The sequence below is a fragment of the Hakea prostrata genome, chromosome 2 (assembly GCF_041222555.1).
Source record: "Hakea prostrata isolate BN-2017 chromosome 2, UWA_Hpros_2, whole genome shotgun sequence".
Taxonomy (NCBI): Eukaryota; Viridiplantae; Streptophyta; class Magnoliopsida; order Proteales; family Proteaceae; genus Hakea; species Hakea prostrata.
This window is the reverse complement of record NC_142601.1, coordinates 28,594,174-28,608,204: the sequence shown is the minus strand read 5'-3', so window position 1 is coordinate 28,608,204 and position 14,031 is coordinate 28,594,174. Positions and strand designations below refer to the sequence as shown.

The window sequence follows — 14,031 nt, the reverse complement described above, 5'->3', positions numbered from 1 at the left end:
ATATCTACAGTGAGGATTTAATGAAAAACCTAGATTTAATCCTCACCTTACGCTGCCTGGAGCAGTGCCACGTAGGCACTGCTCCCAAGCAAAATCCAGAATTTGGTTATCTCTTTTCTCACTAGCATTCAATTTGGCAACGAATGACCAGTGGCACTTAATGAAAGTAGGGGTTCCTCATTTGGTGGTCTAGACTCTATTTTTCTACTTCTCGATCTCTGGTTTCGTCATTGCTATCATTTTAAATATCAACTTCCTGTACCACCCCATGCTCAACTTACCCAAAACCTCATTCAAGGCTTACTTGAATGATTAGAATGGAAGACCATGGGCCTTATTTGTTGGGATTCTCTGTGGGTTTGGGAATGGTTTACAATTCACAGGAGGTCAATCTGCAGGATACGCCATAGCTGATGTTGTTCAGGTTCATATACATCGTTCTTCAATTCTTTGTTTTCGATTCTATAGGCATTAGGCTACTCATTCACTATGATCAATTTGCACTATCTAAATGACCAGAACAACAATTACACACATTCCACTGATCCAATCAAATCTGTTAAGGCTTTTGCTGACCATTTGTATGTTTGCTTAAATGGATTTGAATTCTTAATAATGAACTTACAGATATTACTTGTTTGTGATAATACAATCAGGCACTTCCTCTTGTAAGCACCTTCTGGGGAATACTTCTCTTCGGAGAATATGGAAAGTCATCCAAAAGAACATACATCTTGCTGGTGAGCATGTTAGCCATGTTTGTAGTTTCTGTATCATTGGTCAAGGCATCATCCGGGCAAAGAACTACCTGAAAATGTGAGACTTAGAATCTTAGGCCTATGGACAAAAATAAACCAACATAGAAGATATCCAGCTAGAGTTTTGAATAGATCTCTGGAGGTTGTAGAACAAGTTGGTTCTCAAGGAGTAACTTTGAAATTTTTTATTCTAAATATTAGGGATAGTTACTGGTTGCCCCCTTGTACTCGATTTTATTACTACTTTATCCCCTCTACTTTTTAAAATTACTAATCTAACCTTTAACTTTGTCTAAAATTACTAATGCCCCCTTCCGTTAAGCTCAGCTAGTTTACTGATGATGTGGTATCTATATATTTTTTCAAAAATCCAAAAATAACCCTACAATTATCTCTTTACTTATTACTCTTTTGAAAGTTATAATACTATCATTAACTAACTGATGAGCACACTTATGTGTGAAATCTTAGGGCATAAATCATGCATTTTTAACACTTAGAGTAGTGTTACCTTGGGTTTTATGTTGTTTTTGCAGATTTTATGAATTTCTAGGACTTTAGCGAATATCTGGAGTTTTGGGTATGAAACATGCGAGTTTACACGTCAAGAGGTCCATTCAAATTCTCAAGTGCGAAAGTGGGCCTGATTTGGAGCATGATGGGCTAGAGATGTAATTATGGGCCAACTCCAGAATATCTTGTAAAATTAGATTAAGATTTTTATTTTATTTTTGTTTATTGTAATTGAGAATTGTATGGGGCCCACAAGTAGTCAAAGACTAGGATTTTCTATTTTTTTAAAATATTTTATTTTGTTAGATTTTATTTATTTCTCTAATTAGTTTTTCTCTTTCTTCCCACTTTCTATTTTATTTACTTTCTTATTTCCTTAATAACCAACCCACCTATATTTTTGTTAACAAAATATATATATTTCTTGTTTTATTTTATTTTCTTTCTCTTTCCTTCTTCCACTTTTCTTTCTTTCTTCCACCTTGTCTCCACGTGAACTTCAAAAGCAAATTTTTATTTTATTTTATTTTATTTCTCCACTTATTCTCTCTCTCTCTCTCTCTCTCTCTCTCTCTCTCTCTTTCTTTCTCTCTTTCTTTCTAACGAATTTTTTTTGCTCCTTTATTTGTTTTTTCTCTTATTATTATTATTATCATTATTTTTCCTTGTTTGTAAATTATTCTCATTCTTCTATAAATATTACCTCCGTCTTAGGTCTAACACACTTGATTTTCTCTTTAGTTTTACACTTTACTTTCTCTTTAGTTTGCTCTAGTTTTCTCTAGTTCTTTGATTAATTTTTGGGCTCTAGTTCTAGTTTTTAGATTGAATGTTTAGGAAGATTGAAGTTAAGTAATTTTTCTTTTATGCAAGTGTAATTCCTTTAGTTTTATCAATGCAATTTCAAGTTCAAGTTCAAGTTCAAGTTTCAAGAGGATTCGCTTTCTCTCTGGGTCTAGCAATTGCAAATCTAGTTTATTCTAGATCTAGTTGTTAGGGTTGGTTGAGATTCGAATTGTTTATTCAAGTTTTGTTTAGAAGATACAAGTAAGTAAGATTCTTCAATAGTCTTCTCTCCCCTCTCCATTCCCGCTTCTATCTACCCCTCAATATTCTTAATTTAGGATTTACTTTCAGCATTATTTATTGTTCAACCTTCCCTTGAATCCTTGATCAGAGATGCCTACAGTCGTGCCTCTCTTTGGTTAAGGCTTCCTTTTCCTTTTATTGCTTTGTTATTTACTTTCTGTTATTTACTTTCTGCCTATTCATTCATTATCTCGGACCACATAACCGGAGCAAGCCTACAGTCGTGCCTCTGTTTCTGGTGACGGGTGGTGTTGCATCTGCATTTTTTTTCCTGTCTTTTATTTATGCATTAGTTATGTTTGCTTTATTTTTTTCGTTTCAATTCGATTGCATTAGATGTATGGATTAGGATCGTTGGTTTAGTTTAAGTAATTAGTTAACAAAAATTGAATCATTCCACTCTCGCATTACTATTAAGAAGTTGAATTCTAGGTGGCATATCTCCCTGAGATCGACCCGTTAGCTACACGATACTGGTGCGCTGCGGTTATTTTATTTTGCAAACACTAACTATGGAGAAAAATTAACTTTAAATTAAATTTTCTTTTCTAAAAGGAAACTACCGAATAAAGAAAAGACTTGATTTTTCTTCTCTAAAAAGAATTCGCCGAATAAAGGAAATATGTGATTAAGTAAAACTTAAAATAGAAACTAAAATATTAGGAAATATCAAATGTAATTCAAAGTTGAAAATTGAAAATCTCCTAATATATGCTAACCATTGTACAAAGTGTGTGGTCCCACCAAAGCCAAAATTTATTGTAACATATAAGATTAAGGATATAATGGACATTCAATATAGTTTCTAAAAATGAGGGTAATGTCATATTTTTTAACTTCTTAATTTAATGAAGGGCAAAATAGACATTACATATTTGATGTTAACAATCACTTAACACCATTAGAAGTGAGGGGGGCAACAGTAATTTCATAAAAAAAGAGGTTTGATTAGTAATAAAACCAAAGTACAAGGGGGCAATAGTAATTATCCCTAAATATTAATATAGTAAAGAGTTTTACCCGGAACATAAATGAGATGAAAAGGAAAAGTGCATTCTTGATCCAGCTTGTTGCAAAGACAATTCCCAAGCCACTGCATTGTCTCCCATTACTTCTGACAATTGATTATTTCTTGCTAGATCTTGGAAGTAGGGAAGTAAACAAAGACAAGCTTGAAGATCATTCTTTCTATCATTATGCCATTTTCTCTGACAATGTACTTGCGACATCTGTAGTAGTCAATTCTTCAGTGTTACGTGCAAATGAACCAGAGAAACATGTGTTCCATATAGACATTGATAAGCTAAACTTTGCTACCATGAAGATGTGGTTCCTTGTCAATTCTCCTACAGTTGCAACAGTCCAAGTTGAGAATGTTGATAATTTTAAGTGGCAATGTTGATAATTTTAAGTGGCTTAATTCCTCTTCCTGTCCAATTCTAAAACAAACTAAAAGAAATCTTCTTACTATAATATGTAATGATTTGATGGGCAAATACAAAACTGAACTTTTGAAGATTCTTAAATTCACTTGATAAGCAACGACTTGGCGTGCTTAATTGACTTCTCTTATTATTTGGTTGTTTACGGAATGAAGATGGAGGAAATGTTGGATACAAGGTTTAAACCCCTTATATTTGAAAATAGCATCCACAACATTCTCCTAATATCTATGCCACATCAAATTAGAAGGATGTGTCTCAACTGAATTTATTATTGAGCGAAGAAGGATACATCTCAACTGAAGTTATTGTTGAGTGAAGTAAAAATGTAACTCTCTGTATACAAACCTAAGTACCAATGTAAGGAATATACTATATAACTAAAAGTTGATTTTCAAGACATTTCCCTTATTTCCCTACATGTATGGTCATGTGCATTTGCATGTGTAGTTTTTACTAGTATATATATATATATATACTAAACCAATACTAGATACCCAACGATACAGTCTCATTGTTTTTATTCAGGGCTTTAAATCCTCCTGGGAGTTCCTAACTAGGATCCCCCCTTTTGGCTCCTTTCCCCTTGTATTTCATCTCTTTTGGGTAATATATTTTCAATTCACCCCTCTAAAAAAAAAGTCTATATATTGTCCAAGAAAAAAATGTCTTTATATATTGTGTGTACTATTACAAACTTAATTACAATGATTAAACAAGGTCTACTGCGGTATATTAATAAACCTACCCCATCCCACGGATAATTTTTGAAAGTGATGAATCCAATATTCCAATTGTAATGTACAATCGTATAGTAGTGTTTTAATACTTTGAGCTCAAGCAACAACTTAGTTCATTGATCGTTACGCCAAGACCCACCCCTGTACTTTATAATCATATCAAACTAATTAATTTGCACTCTCTATATTAAAACAAATAAGTAGTTAGCCTACCTACCTATTTATTAACAAATAAAGAATAAGAGAAAATGATAGAGAAAGCCTCAAAAACAGTACATTCATTTGCCAATATCCTAACTTCAATTTAAAAAGTACGTAGATGATCCCATAAATTGGGGTATCCCTAAATAAAGTATGATGGTTACGGCCTTACGGGTGTTATTTTTATGTCCAATCGAGGTTAGGTTTTTTTCTTTTTCCTCTTCTTGGGTGAAAAATAGACTGACATGGGGAGAAAACTCAGTATGTTCCCTCACCTAGTTTTAATACTTTTTTTTTTTGGATCTCAGGTTCATTTGGGCCAGCTTACGCGCACCTCGACTACATCCTCGAGGGAGCTTTATATAATTAATATACACAAGGCTTCGCCCCTGACCCCAAGGAGAGCTTTATATAATTAATAATTTATTTTTATATGATGCATCCAAAATCTGCTCAGCCCTTAGATCTCCTGAGAGTGACCTGCAAAATAAAGCGTCAGATGTGGCGCGACCGCTGGGATCGGGAGTCCACCTTTGAAGTCTAAGTCAGTTGATGAACTTAATCACAAACGGCTCTGCTAGAGCATAGAGCTAAGGAATAAATAACAAGAATACGATTCAGATAGTAAGCATCTGAGTGTTTTCGTCCGTCCCTACCTTGTGGGTAGGTGATGCCTTATATAGAGTGTAACTTCGAATCTCCTTCGTTGGATTTATTTGAGCCTTCTTCGTGTAGTCGTTGGATCTTAACAGCTTGATCCGTTGAGTGATAGACTTCTACTAGTTTGGACTAGTAGATGACTCCTAGGATAACCCGACTGTTATCTGATGGTTATCCGTATGATAGCGATGAGTGACAACCGCCGAATTCTGCTAGCCGTCATTAGGTTGATTAACCTATTCCGAAAGTAATGGATCAGGGCGTGCTTGTGACTGAGTTAGTTTTCTTCCTCAGCAAGCTATCTCCTGGACCCGAGCGAGTCTATTCCTTTCGTCCCTATCGGAGTCAAGGGTCGAACCAAGAATAAACCAAGTTCGATCATATTTTCTCCATATCACGAGCCCCTCAGACCAAGCATTCGATCGATCCCGAGGGCTTGGTTTTTAACTGAGTTCTTCGTCGAAGAATAGTCTTGCATAATCCTCAACCCATTGAATGTCATATCACATTTAATGCGGTTGTGTTGCTTTCTCCTCGAGCACTGTGAGAGTAACGCCACGCGTTCTTTGCAGCCGAAACTATCGTTGCTCACGCAATCAAAACAACGGTTTCTGAATGCCTGTTTTGGATTCGTGAGTTCAAACTTTTGAACCGTCTTCAAATCTCGATCGTTGATGCCGAATTCATCTCGATCATACACGTCTTCGAACACTCGTGCAGGTGCTTAAAAGCGGTTCGTTGTCTTCGTAGGTTTCATTCTCCTTGTCTGGAATTTTGAAACCTCATTATCTTCTTCGTGCCTTCATGATTCTCTCATTCTCGAGATTTCTGCCTCAGTGATTCAGTAAGTTTACTAACTCTTTTGCAAAGTTTACTTTCGTCTCCAGGTTTCTTTTTTCTCTAGAAATCACAAACAGACTTTTCAGTAATGGAGGACAGTAGGGTTTCTTTTGAAATTTCCCCTGTGCCTAGCGCCGGTAAAGGCGATAGTGGTGATGAGGCCTTTGTTTATGTCCCCTCTGAGCAGTCGGATAGTGACAAGAAAACCCTAACTGCACTCTGGCGTGACTTCGTAGAAGTTAGCCAATAGAGAAGAGTAGAAGAAAAAGCTGAGACTTCTTCTGCCCTTCCTGAGTTTGGATCATCCATGACTCCTAAGGTGATTGCCGAATCCTCTGGTAAGTCAAGACAACCTACTAGGTCCACCGGTGGACCTGATTCTGTTGCTTCCTCCTATACCGAGGAAAATATTCCTTTAGCCGTCCAGGGCTTTGACTTTCCTTCTTCGTACCATCTTAGGGCTCCCAATTTTGATGAGAGAGTTGATTCAATCGTTTCGGGCGAATTTTCCCTGTATATAGATACACTGGAAAGCGGGGTTCGCTTTCCCTTCTTCAATCCTTTATTCCCGGCCATTCTGAATCATTGGGAAATTTGTCCCGGAATGTTTCATCCCAATAGCTGGCGTCTCATCGTCGGCTTCTTGGGTTTATGCTTTGAACTTGGCATCACACATTCTCTTCCTCTTTTTGTACATTTTCATGTTCTTTCTATTTCCCACCCTCCTGGTTGGGTTGTGATTTCTAAGAGCAACAAAGTTGAGCTTGACTGGACGGGCAGCATTCTTGCCAAAGGAACTTGCCCCTCCAATCATAAAGGATGGCGCAAGCGGTATTTTTTCTGCCGAGCGCCTCAATCAGATCTTAACTTCTCGACCGTCTGGAAGCAGTACACTTCATACTCTGAGGGTTGGCTCATCATGAGCTTTCTAACTGTCACATTTCACTTTCTTGAAAATATTGTGAATTTTTTCAACTCTGATTTTCGTCTTTCTTTGTAGTGCCTCCAAGAATGAATCCCGAAAGTCTTCGGGTGAAGGCTGCTAGGGCTGTTGTGACTGCTGAACAACGGTCTCCTTGAGCCTTGACTGCAGAACAAGTAGCTTCTGTACCACCTTCAGACCCTTCTTACAAGGGTATCAGGAACCTGAAGCCAGTGGTTGAGGCTTCGGGGAGAGGGAAAAAACCAATGGTTGAAGAGGTAGACATCCGCTCTCCCACTCGAACTAAAAGGAAGCACGACTCAGCTGATGCTTCCTCCCCAAAGAAATCCAAGAAGAATAAAGATCTGAGGAGATCTTCGTGCCTCAATGGACGCTGACACGGACAGATCGGGCAACACAGGATCCCGATAAGGCTGCTGAATGGAGCTCTCTCGGCCTCATGCCTGCTGATCGTCAGGCCTTAGAGACCCTAGAGGACGACGTTCTCGTTCGTCATTCCACAAGGTATTATTTTTCCTGATCTTTTGCTAATTGCTTTGTAGTCTTCTCTAAGATTTTCTGATTTCTGATAATCTCTCTGTCTTTCCAGGAATGTTGTGTTAAGCTTCTATCAACACATGGAAGCATTGAACCGAGTTGGTCGTAATGGCTCCTTGCTGCAGACCTATGAAGAGAATTTGGCGAAGGCCAATTCTGAGGTTGACCGGCTGAAGAAAGCAGCTGAAGAGTTGAAGGAGAAGCACGATGAGGAGATGAATTCTTTGAGGAAAGAACTTGACTCGTCAACTATTCGTGCTGTTGATGCCAAACATGAGGCCAAGAAACATAAAAATGAGGCTACTGCTTTTGGTGAGAGCCTCAAGTTTAAGTCCTTGGAGAACGAACGTCTGTTGAAGATGGCAGTTCCTAGCAAGCCGGGACATGTTAGACCGGATCTTCGGAGGGACTGCATTCTAAAGTATCTGAACATCGTCCCCTTCACTAACTTGTTGGGCTCCTTCAACCTTCAAGCTTACCGAGCGGGGCAAAATGATGTTTGGGAAAAGATCCTTGAATCTAATCCTTCCTTCGACACAACTCCCTTTCGGGAGGTGTGTCACAAGGAAATCTTCGGGAAGCTTAAGCTGTCTTTCCCTGACTGGGTTTTGGAAGAGGAGGATCCCATTCCAGCGGACCCAAACATTGAGGAATATCTTGCTGATTCGCCGCCCCTTCCCGAAGAACCTCAAAAGCTTGCCTCAAATAAAGACCCTGATAAAGAATCTTCGGCCAACAGTGAGGAAGAAGCATAGGAAACCATCTCTCTTTTTCTTTTTCTTTTTTTTTTTTTGTAAGGGTTGGCCCTCTACAACTTTAATGAAATAGAAATCTGTCTTCTTTTTCTCGAACTCTTCCAATGATTGCCTTAATACTTCCTTATATCATTCCCAAGGAATTATCTTAAGAATAATATGTGAATGATATAAGTTATCACGTAGATTAACTTGTACCTTAACGGGAGATAACGTTCGGGATAACAGGGAGATGCGTTCGGAAGAGACGTGTTCGGCTTCTGAACCTTTTGTGCCATCTAAACTTTTATCTCCCAACTGCTCCTTCATTTATGACGAAGTCCAAACGTTTCCTTGTATTCGTATACCAATTGCTCCTCCCAAGGAATTGGAAATACTCTATTATTTAATGCTGGTGCGACGGTTGGTATTTGGCAGTATCCTCGTATCAGGTGCATATTGTTCCACGTGGAAACTTAGTTCAATCTTCGAATTTCGAATTTGAAGCGCCGTTATCCCATGACCGTTGACCCTGCGTTTTTAGGAATTCGAAGCGTCTCTTCGATCCTGTCCCTTGATTATCTTGGGCTTTCAACTATCACATCTCTCCTTGAAGCTATTTAAGCTCCTTAAGGGTACTTCATCCTTATCTCGCTATCTGCAAGTTATTTCTATCTGATAGATTTGCAAAGCGACACTCCATCTTCCTTTGCTGTATCCGTACTTTTGTCCTCCAACAATATCTTCGATCAGAATTTGAACAAGTAAGTCTTCTGCTCTGTCTATGTCACGAATCTCTTCTTCTCCCTGAGTAATCTCCACAGTATTCATACTTGGGGTTTACTTATTACAGAAGTTCTGAGTGGTTCATGTTCAACAAAGATCTAGGGTTTCCCTTTTCTGTATGTAAGTTGCTGAATTCTCGTATTGACACTGCTTTTTTGTATTTGCAGTGCCTCCCAGAATTAACTTGGACTTCATTAGAGCGAGTTCCTGCAAGAAAATTGCCTCAGTACCGACGAAGGTTGCTCCCTCTAAGGTGATTGCCACTGGTGAATCTTCTAAATGTGAGGAGACTACTGTTGGTGAATCTTCTAAACATGAGAAGACTGCTGTTGGTGAATCTTCAGATCAGATTCCCACAGTTTTTGCTGATGTTTCTCCTACGCTCCCTCTGCTTGAAGAGACTGTTCAGTCTTCCAAGGAGGACGTGGCTCCCTCCGTCGTTGCTTGTACTGTTGACGTTCCTGTCGAAGAGACCGTTCGGTCTTCCATGATGAAGACCCTACGGGCATCTGAGGAAGATGCGGTCCCCGCAGGTGCCGCTCCTATTTCCAACTCTAGTGCTTGTTTGGCATCCTCCTCCTCTCCTTCCCTGGGGCCGGATTTTGCCACCAGGAAGCACCCTTGGTTGGCTGATGATGTGTTCCATCCTTCTTGGTCGTTGAAGAGGTCTGACTTGGTGACAGACGATTTTGACAAGGCATTGGAATGGTGCACTGGTGTTCAGATGCCTGCTGAGAACAGAGCCCTCTCCACGATCCCAGACAGAGATTTCATGAAATCTCTGGTGATGTAAGTTTTTCTTCATTACCTTTTGTTCTGAAGATTTTTCTTTTGCACTTGACTAACTCTGAAGTTATTGCAAGAGTCTCACTGGTAACTTCCACAATCAAGTGGAAGCAGCCTTTAGACTCAGTAGATTGAGTGATGAAGTTTCCAGGCTTCAAGAAGACTCCAAAGCCAAAGATGCTGAGATTGCTCGTCTTGGAAACCGAGCTTGGGAGATTGCACGAGAGAAGAATTCCGAGATCGAACGTCTTCGTTCGGATTTGGATGATGCTAGGGAGAAGATCCGTTGGCTGGAGCAGGAAGTAGGAAAGCCAGGGGTGAAAGGGTCAAAAGCGGTACCCCAAAGGCAAGCTGTTATCCCTTTGCCCGAGTCCCTCCCAACTAATGTTCACAGGGCTTGCATCTTCAAGTATTTGCACAGTAAGCCTTTTGTTGACATGCTGAACGCTTATAACTTGCAGGCATACCGGGATGGCGAAAACGAAGTATGAGAATCGATATTAAGGAGAAATCCTTATTTCAACACGACTCCCCACCGCAAAAATTGTCATCTTGAAGTGTTTGCAAAGCTGGGAGTTCCTCTTCCTTCCTGGTCCAAGGATACAACAGACCTTCCACCTCCAGATCCGGATATAATGCATCATCTTGACGATTCTCCTCCCTATTCCCCTTTGAAATGATTCAGCTATGAAGAGCTTGCCTTGAATGCAGGTTTGATCAAAGATCAGACTTCTCCCGGTCAAGCTGGATAAAGAGTATGGAATTGCGGAGGATTTTCTTCCTGCAGACTGCTTCACAATCCTTGAGGGAAACAAACAAATGATAACATATGTTTTCCCGACTCTGTTCTTCTTCTTCTTCTTGAATCTGTGTTGCTTCTTGACTCTGTGTTACTTCTGACAAAGTTATTTAAATTCTTGATGATCACCGATGATGACTTTCCTTTTTGACCAATGAAGATTGTATCTCAACACTTGTTGTCTCATATGTATATTTGATATAAAGGTTGGCCCCTTCTAGTCATTTAAAGGAATAAAGAATTAACTTCATCTTCGAATTTTTGCCAGCCACTTGAGTTATTGTTGCAGTAGGTCTTGGTTGTTTCAAAACAATGCCTTTACTTAGAGATTTCCGAAGAAATTCAATAAGTTTGAGAAGGAACTCACTTGGGTTTTAAACTGATGCCTTTACTTAAGGATTTCCGGAGAAATTCAATAAGTTTGAGAAGGAACTCGCTCGGGTTATAAACCGATGCCTTGTAGAAGGAACTCACTTGGGTTTTAAACTGATGCCTTGTAGAAGGAACTCACTCGGGTGTTAAACCAATGCCTTTACTTAAGGATTTCAGGAGAAATTCAATAAGTTTGAGAAGGAACTCACTTGGGTTTTAAACCGATGCCTTGTAGAAGGAACTCACTCGGGTTTTAAACCGATGCCTTGTAGAAGGAACTCACTCGGGTTTTAAACCGATGCCTTGTAGAAAGAACTCAATCGGGTTTTAAACCGATGCCTTGTAGAAGGAACTCACTCGGGTTTTAAACCGATGCCTTTTAATTTTGTCACTGGATCTGTTCTTGAGTGTTGTATGATGCCCCCAATCAAAAGACAGTATGTTGAAAACTGATAATTGTATTGATTGACTTGAAATTTGTTACATCATGAATGAAAATGATAATCTTCAAGGATAATATTTCTTCAGATGCCTGGCATTCCACGAACGATCCAACTCTCTCTGGGTTGTCATGTTCTTCAGTATAAGCCCCCGAACCGACTGGTTTAATAACCATATATGGTCCTTCCCATGAAGGGTCCAATTTCCTTTGATGGCGTGGATCTGAAGCTATGGTATTTCTCAATACCAAGTCTCCTGCTATGTACCGACGATTCTTCACTCAGGTATTATAATGTGACGCTATTCTTCTTTGATAATGTTGAGTTCGTGCTATTGCTTTTGCACGAACTTTGATGAGCACATTTATGTGTGAAATCTTAGGGCATAAAGCATGCATTTTATACACTTAGAGTGGAGTTACCTTGGGTTTTATGTTGTTTTTGCAGATTTTAGGACTTTTCAAGATTTAAGCAAATATTTGGAGTTTTGGGCTTGAATCATGCTATTTTACACGTCAAGAAGTCTATTCACATTCTCAAATGCGAAAATGGGCCTGATCTGGAGCATGATGGGCTAGAGATGTGTGATTACGGGCCAACTCCGAAATATTGAAGAGATAAAGAAGGCAAATTTGATCTACGGCTGAGATTTTAAATCAAATCTACAGAGATATTATTGAGAGAGTCCAGATGGAAAAGAGTCCTTGCATACCTCAATATCTTATTTTCTATTTGGGATTTGATTAAAAAAGAAAAAGAGGAAAAAGAATTATATTCAGATAAGGATGAAGCAAAAATCCCGTTTTTGAATGCCTCTGTTCAGTTTCGATCAAACCCTTCATCGAACGGTCATCCGATGTCCGATCGTGCTGATTTTTGGAGGAGAGCTTCACGACTACTTAAACCTCAAATCCAACGGTGGGATTATGCATCTGATCTCTCTAAGTTGGCGCGATTAGTACGTCAAAACCCTAATTGGATGAGTCAGATAGAAACCCTGAGTTTTATTCAAATTCAGCCGTGCTTCATATCTCATGTAAACTCTATAAAAGGAGATCATATTCCATCAAAGGAGAACGTGTCTTAGAGCTTAGTAGAAGCATTCTTTCTTCTCTCTTCAGTTTATTTATGTTTTCTCTAGTTTTCTTTGCTTGCATTAGTGAGATTTAAATTTCTAGATTCAATGTTTAGGTTTAATCTTTTTATGTAATGCAATTCAAGTTCAAGCTTCAAGTTCAAGATTTAATTTTTTTAGATTCGTTTTTCTCTGGGTCTAACAATTGCAGGTTTAGATCATTCTAGATCTAGATCTGGTTGTTAGGGTTGGTTGAGATTCGAATCGTTTGTTCAATTCGCAAGTAAGTAACCTTCTTTATTAATCTTCTCTCCTCCCTCCATTCCCGCTTCTATCTACCCCTCTATATTCTTAATTTAGGATTTACTTTCAGCATTATTTATTGTTCTGCCTATTCATTCATAATCTCGGACCACATAACCGGAGCAAGCCTACAGTTGTGCCTCTGCTTCTGTGACGGGTGGTGTTGCATCTGCATTTTAGTTATTTCCTTTTCCTTTTATTTCTTTGTTTATTGCTTTGTTATTTACTTTCTGTTATTTACTTTCTGCCTATTCATTCATAATCTCGGACCACATAACCGGAGCAAGCCTACAGTCGTGCCTCTGCTTCTGGTGACGGGTGGTGTTGCATCTGCATTTTCCTGTCTTTTATTTATGCATTGATTGTGTTTAATTTATTGTTCGTTTCAATTCGATTGCATTAGACGTATAGATTAGGATCATTTAATTTAGTTAATTAGTTAACAAAATTTGAATCATTCCACTCTCGCATTACTATTAAGAAGTTGAATTATAAGTGGCATATCTCCTTGAGATCGACCCGTTAGCTACACGATACCGTGCGCTTGCGGTTACTTTTAAAATTCACAAACAAACTTCATCCAACAAATCAAGGCTATCTAGCAGTCCTTGTTCGTTCGCTTTTTCTTTGAACTCTCTATCCAGCAGTGTTCCAGCCATTACTTCGACAGGTGCCAACGCTTCAGATCCGTAAGCCCGGTTTAAAGGGGATTCTCCTGTGGGTGTCCGAACCGTGGTTCGGTAGGCCCACAGTACATTCTGCAATTCTTCGACTCACATGGCTTTATTAGCTTCAAGCCTTCTCTTTATTCCCTCAAGTAACGTTCGGTTTGTAACCTCTACTTGGCCGTTGCTTTGGGGGTATGCCACTGATGACATACGATGCTCGATTAAATAAGTCCCACAAAATTGTTGGAATTGCGGGTTATCGAATTGAGTGCCATGATCGGTGATGATTATTTTTGGCATCTCGAACCGATATATAATTGACTCAAGCACGAACTTCTCCACCTT

At 39.0% G+C, this 14,031-nt stretch overlaps 2 pseudogenes; both read left to right on the top strand.

The window, feature by feature from the left end:
- Positions 1-812, top strand: part of LOC149024180 (ureide permease 1-like) — a 31,434-nt pseudogene extending 30,622 nt beyond the window's left edge.
- Positions 813-3,396: 2,584 nt separating this feature from the next.
- LOC149024179 (putative galacturonosyltransferase 3 pseudogene) lies at positions 3,397-3,762 on the top strand (annotated as a pseudogene).
- The last annotated feature ends 10,269 nt before the right edge of the window (positions 3,763-14,031 follow it).